The sequence below is a fragment of the Erythrolamprus reginae genome, chromosome 9 (assembly GCF_031021105.1).
Source record: "Erythrolamprus reginae isolate rEryReg1 chromosome 9, rEryReg1.hap1, whole genome shotgun sequence".
NCBI classification, from domain to species: Eukaryota; Metazoa; Chordata; class Lepidosauria; order Squamata; family Dipsadidae; genus Erythrolamprus; species Erythrolamprus reginae.
Window position 1 is genome coordinate 45,438,391 of NC_091958.1, and position 7,307 is coordinate 45,445,697.

Sequence of the window (7,307 nt, forward strand, 5' to 3'; positions counted from 1 at the left end):
CGGCGATTTTTTTCCTGTGATCTCCATGTGGAAGAAGCCCTCAGCTGTGCTTCAGAGGAAGAATAAAGGTTGGGAGTACCTGTGTCGGCCCAAGCACTCTTATGGCAGATGGTCCAATCTCCCAATCTCTGGTTTCAGCTATGATAGAAACATAGAAACATAGAAATCTGATGGCAGAAAAAGACCTAATGGTCCATCTAGTCTGCCCTTATACTATTTTCTGTATTTTATCTTAGGATGGATCTATGTTTATCCCAGGCATGTTTAAATTCAGTTACTGTGGATTTATCTACCACGTCTGCTGGAACTTTGTTCCAAGGATCTACTACTCTTTCAGTAAAATAATATTTTCTCATGTTGCTTCTGATCTTTCCCCCAACTAACTTCAGATTGTGTCCCCTTGCTCTTGTGTTCACTTTCCTATTAAAAACACTTCCCTCCTGGACCTTGTTTAACCCTTTAACATATTTAAATGTTTCGATCATGTCCCCCCTTTTCCTTCTGTCCTCCAGACTATACAGATTGAGTTCATTGTCTTTCCTGATACGTTTTATGCTTAAGACCTTCCACCATTCTTGTAGCCCGTCTTTGGACCCGTTCAATTTTGTCAATATCTTTTTGTAGGTGAGGTCTCCAGAACTGAACACAGTCTTCCAAATGGGGTCTCACCAGCACTCTATATAGCAGGATCATAATCTCCCTCTTCCTGCTTGTTGTACCTCTAGCTATGCAGCCAAGTGATGGTATCTTGCAACCCTCAGCCAGTGAAAATGGAGCTTGAGAGGGCAACAGATAGCTTTCCCGAGCTCCATTTTTGCTGGCAGAGGTACCGGCGGCTGGTCCTTTGCTGTTTCCAGGGCGGCCCATGGGCCAGATCTAAGCACACCACAGGCCAAATCTGGCCCCCAGGTCTTGGGTTTGACACCCCTGGTATAAGGTATTTAGTTTTGAACATAGGGTTGACTAAAAAACTTCTGAGAGCCCTTCCAGCCCAATGAAATCTATGTTCTGGCAGGCCGGTGCAGAAGTGGGCGATAAATCAATGGCTTGCAACACTATCTATAGAAGGCCTGGTGTTTATGGGAACCTGGGAGGGGTGATTTTCATGAGGAAACAGATGCAGACACAAAGTATTCTTTCGAGTGGTTCAAGGACATCCTATGCACACACACCTGGGCGGAAGGGGAGGAAGGATCCCTAGCACCATGAAACGGGGTGAGCTCCCGTTACTTGTCCCAGCTTCTACCAACCTAGCAGTTCCAAAGCAGGTAACATTTGGACCGGGAGTCACTGCTCACAGTCACTCATGCCCTCATCACCTCGAGGGTCGACTACTGTAATGCTCTCTACATGGGGCTACCTTTGAAGAATGTTCGGAAACTTCAGATCGTGTAGAATGCAGCTGCGAGAGCTATCATGGGCTTCCCTAAATATGCCCATGTCACACCAACACTCCGCAGTCTGCATTGGTTGCCGATCAGTTTCCGGTCACAATTCAAAGTGTTGGTTATGACCTATAAAGCCCTTCATGGCACCGGACCAGAATATCTCCGGGACCGCCTTCTGCCACACGAATCCCAGCGACCAGTTAGGTCCCACAGAGTTGGCCTTCTCCGGGTCCCGTCAACTAAACAATGTTGTTTGGCGGGACCCAGGGGAAGAGCCTTCTCTGTGGTGGCCCCGACCCTTTTGAACCAACTCCTCCCAGATATCAGAGTTGCCCCCACCCTTCTTGCCTTTTGTAAGCTCCTTAAAACCCACCTCTGTCATCAGGCATGGGGGAATTGAGACTTTCCCTCCCCCTAGGCTTATAAAATTTATGCATGGTATGTCAGTATGTAAGATTGGTTTTTAAATTGGGGTTTTAAATTAACTTAAACTTAAATATTGGATTTGTTTACATTGCATTATTATTGCTGTGAGCCACCCCGAGTCTGCGGAGAGGGGCGGCATACAAATCTGATTAATAAATTTTAAAAAAATTAAAAAAATTCAGGTAGGAAAATAGAAATCACCGTTGGTGGGAAGGTAACAGCATTCTGTGTGCCTTTGTCATTTAGTCATGCTGGCCACATGATCACGGAGACGTCTTTGGACAGCGCTGGCTCTTCGGCTTTAAAATAGAGATGAGCACCGCCCCCTAGAGTCAGGAACGACTGGCACACCTATGCAAGGGAAACCTTTCACTTTTAATCCTAGTGAACATTGGAAGAAGGAAAGGCTCCATCTCGAAGTCAAACTAAGAGAGCCAGGAAGAACAAGTCAATGCTCAGAAAAGCTTTAATCAGCTGGAGAGATCTTGGCACCCACCTGATCACCGCAGAACGAGATCCAATAAATACCAAACAGACCTGTGCTTTAAGCAATGATTCCTAAAAGGATGCAAACTTCAATTTGGGAGTTTGAGAATCTGAGCAGAGCAGAGAGCAAGGGCAGGGAGTCTTTTTTGAAGGTGAGCGAGACGGTCTCAGCCCCATTTGAATTTATTGCATTAGAGGGGACAGCTCCTATGCTGACATCACTTTTTCCCCAGGATTGGTTACACCTGCTTTGTGGTGTGAGCTTCGGGTTTTCCTAGGAAACCTTCACTCTGCAATATGAACTCATCAAGTTCAGCGCTTGCCAGACGTTTATGCTGAGAGCAAGCAGAGTGTTCTGTGAAGACTCTTAGGCATTGGTGGAAGATATATATATATCTCCCTTCCTTCTCCTGATGCATTTTCTCCATCTCGGCAATGGAAATCAGCTGTCTCACCCCTTCTTCTCCTCATGGAAAGCAAGAATATCTCAAAAACGTTGTTCTAGCAGGCCAGCAAAAAATTGTAATGGGGAAATGGTTTGAGTTGTCCTTTTTTCCTTCCTGATCTCACTCCTGGGTTATGAGGCCAGCAGCTTTTTGGAATTAATATTATTATTATTGCAGTGGGAAACAATTTGTAACACAATTGAGTTTGATTTTTGAACTTTTTTATGGTTAATTAGGCATGCTGGTTTCAAAACTGTAGTAGGTTTTCTTCTACCACATCACGTTTTTTCTCTACACCTTATATATACTGTATAATATAGTTAATTAGGTAACATGAGCATCAAATTGCATTTTTTACATAGCCATTGTTCTGTCGGGCTCTCTGGTAGAATCCTCCCAAAAATTCACAGGTACAAATTTCAGACACACACGTTTGAAAATTCAAAAGAATGTTCTTTATAATGAAAATTCACTTAAACCAAGCCCTCTTTTGGTATAGCCAAGAGCACTCGTCTCCAACCAAACTGGTAATTTGTACGAGTCCCTTATCAGTTCTGTGATACTTAGCTTGCAGCTGTGAGGCAATTCACAGTCCTTCTTCTTTCACAAAGTGAAACACACTTTGCTCTGGTTTAGTTTCAAAGCGGGGGAAAATCAGCACACAAAAAGTCAAAGTCAGTAAAGCAGTCACGAAACACAAGGATCAGATAATCCTCCACAATGGCCAAACCCACAGGCTGCTCTTTATAGCAGCCTCACTAATTACCACAGCCCCACCCAACCACAGGTGGCCTCATTTTCTTTGATAATAATCTCTCAGTTGTTGTTGCCTATGCATCGCTCTCCGCATGCGTGGCTGTATCATTAACTCTTGTTCTGAATCCAAGGAGGAGCTAGAGAATTGATCTCCTTCTGAGCTGTCTGCCACACTCTCCTCCTCCCTGTCACTCATGACTTCTTGGTCAGAGGAGCCTTCATCAGCAGATTCCACCGGGGGCAAAACAGGCCTGCAGCATGTGGATGTCTCCCCCACATCCACAGTCCTTGGGGCAGGAGCTGGGCCAGAGCTAACCACAAAAGCCATCTTGTTAACTTCCTGGCAAATCCTGATGCCGTCAGTGATGAGCAGGGTGAACGATTCCACCAAGATTTGAAGGTCATGAAGGCAAGGGATCAAGGGAGATGGAATGTACATGGCTGGTAGATGGCTGACTATTGTTGGAGCATCAAGCGAGAATATCCAAAAATGAAACACTCCAGAAAAAGCTATAAGCGAAATATTTTACCTTAATATGTATAATTACCGTTTGCTAAAAAAACCAACTATTTGTATAAACACAATTTAATTTGCAGTAACTATTATAGCCTTTGTAAGAATAAAATTATTCTTTGGTAAGTTTTTACTTTACTTTGTTTTATATGCACAATTTGTATGACTTTTGAGGGTACCCTGTAGCTTAAAAAGTTGACGTGAGAGACAAGGGATCTCTCTTGGATCCAGAGGCCAAAAATGTTGAATACAAGTCACAGATTAAAGGCAGCAAAATTGCTGTTCCCCAGTGTTGTTGTTGTTGTTGTTGTTATTACTACTACTATTTTGAGTAGTCCCTTTTCAGATCTCCTGATTAGGAAATAAGAATTAGCAGCACTCCTCCATGAGATAAAGACGATTTCCTGGAAATTGGGAGCGCTGCCATTTTCTGTGGGGTTAACATCATCATAAATACAGGCCGGTTGCCCTGGCAACTGAATGTTGATCACGTGACTAGGGAAATGCAATGATCATAAGTACAAGAACCCAGCATAGGTCCCTTTTTTCAGTCCTGTTGTAACTTTGAACGGTAACTAAATAAATACTTGTAAATCAAGAACTCTACGGATTAGAATTTGTACAGGAAATCCTCGGGGAAATGGTTTGAGTGGTCTCTTTTCCATTTTCCTTCTTGATCTCACTCTCGAGTTATCAGGACAGCAACTTTTTGGAATATTATTATTATTATTATTATTATTATTATTATTATTATGTCAGTACAACACAGCAAACGAGATCACTATGCTGGATTTCGTATTTCATCACCAGTCGGGCGCTTCCCAAGCACCTAGGACTGCGTGATGTAGCGGCGAATTGTGTTTGCCGATCCCAGTAAAGCAGCCTTTTGCAATTGACCGATGGAGATTTTGTCAATTCCGATGGTTTTCAAATATCCGCTGAGATCCTTTGGTACTGTGCCCAGCGTGCCAAGTACCACTGGGACCACTTTCACTGGCTTATGCCAGAGTCGTTGCAGCTCGATTTTTAGATCTTCGTATTTCACTAATTTCTCTAGCTGCTTCTCCTCAATTCTGCTGTCCCCTGGGATTGCGATGTCGATGATCCATACTTTCTTTTTCTCCACAATCAGGATGTCTGGTGTGTTATGCTTCAGAATTCGGTCAGTCTGAAGTCGGAAGTCCCACAGTAGTTTTGTTTGCTCATTTTCGACCACTTTTTCGGGCTTATGATCCCACCAGTTCTTTGCCACTGGTAAATGGTAGTTCTGGCCCAAGTTCCAGTGGATCATCTGTGCCACAGCATCATCATTATTATTATTATTATTATTATTATTATTATTATTATTATTTTTCCTTTCTCAGATCTCCTGATTAGGAAATAAGAATTAGCAGCACTCTTCCATGAGATAAAGACAATTTCCTGGAAATTGGGAGCGCTGCCATTTTCTGTGTGGTTGACATAATTGTAAATACAGGCCCGTTGCCATGGCAACTGAATGTTGATCATGTGACTATGGAAAGGCAATGACCATAAGTATAAGGACCCGGTGGAAGTCATTTTCTTTCAGTCCTGTTGTTGTAGATAATCTAGTCCAATCCCAGCCAAGCAAGAGACACTACACCAGTGGTGGCAAACCTTTTTTTTTTTTTGAGCTTCAGCAAAGCAGTTTTACTAAGTGGAGAAACCCTTTTGCAAATAGCAAAATCTATCATCTATCATCTCTGTCTATCTGTTTGTTTTCCCCCCAAAAGCTTTTTATTTTTCTCCACCTTCACAAATACAGATTCAACGTGTATATACCTTCCAGTATTACATACATCATACAGCTGTAAAATTTGCATTAAAAAAAAAAGAAGCCAAGAACAAGGTGGCAGTGCATGGATAGTGCCAGAAACCTGGCTTTTGTGCATGTGCAGAAGGAAAAAAAATCAGCAAAATAATCCCTCCCCCTCAAAACCTTCCCCAAAATGATGGCAGCTTCCATGGACCAGCACCGACAGAACCGGCTCCATGACATCACCAATGGTTTGCTAGTGGTTCTATAGAACTGGTGTGAACCAGGAGGAACCCACCTCTGAGCTGTTCCATTGGTTGATTGTTCTCACTGTCAGAAAGTTCCGCCTTAATTCCACGTTGAATCTCTCCTTGTTCGTTTTCCATCCATTAGTCCTTGTCTGGCCTTTGGAAAATAGCTTGACTCCCTCCTCTCTATGGCAGCCCCTCAAATATTGGAAGACTGCTCTCATGTCCCCCCTGGTCCTTCTCTTCATTAGACCAGCCATGCCCAGCTCCTGCAACCGTCTATCGTATGTTTTGTGATTATTCATCCTTTCTGTTTTTCTGTCTGCTGTGCCCGTCCTCAGGGAATCCATGGAAGGGAACCTCTGCCCCTTTCGTTCAATGGCACAGATGGAGGGAAAATCAGGGATCAGTCTTGAGTAAGCAAACTGGATCCCTCTCATTAATGCAGTGACTCTAGCCACTGATCATGCACAACTTATGCCAGACCCATTCTCGAATACAGCTCATCTGTCTGGAACCCATACCACATCTCGGACATCAACACCCTCGAAAACGTCCAAAGATATTTCACCAGAAGAGCCCTTCACTCCTCCACTCGAAACAGAATACCCTACGAAAATAGACTAACTATCCTGGATCTTGAAAGCTTAGAACTGCGGCACCTAAAACACGATTTAAGTATTGCCGACAAGATCATATGCTGCAACGTCCTTCCGGTCAACGACTACTTCAGCTTCAACCGCAACAACAGAAGAGCAGGCAACAGATTCAAACTTAATATTAACCGCTCTAAACTTGACTGTAAAAAACATGACTTTAACAATCGAGTTGTCGAAGCGTGGAACTCATTACTGGACTCAATAGTGTCAACCCCCAACATTTCACCCTTAGACTATCCACGATTGACCTCTCCAAGTTCCTAAGAGGCCAGTAAGGCGCGTACATAAGTGCACTGGTGTGCCTAATGTCCCCTGTCCAATTGTCTTTCCTTATCTCATATATCATATATATTCTCTCCCTCTCATATATTTCTCTTCTTTTTTACTTACTATCTTTATATATATATATTACTTAATGTCTATTCTCTTCCATATGTATTGTATATTGGACAAAGAATAAATAAATAATAAATAATAAATAATAAATAATAAGTAATAAGTAATAAGTAATAAGTAATAAGTAATAAGTAATAAGTAATAAGTAATAAGTAATAAGTAATAAGTAATAAGTAATAAGTAATAAGTAATAAGTAATAAGTAAATAAGT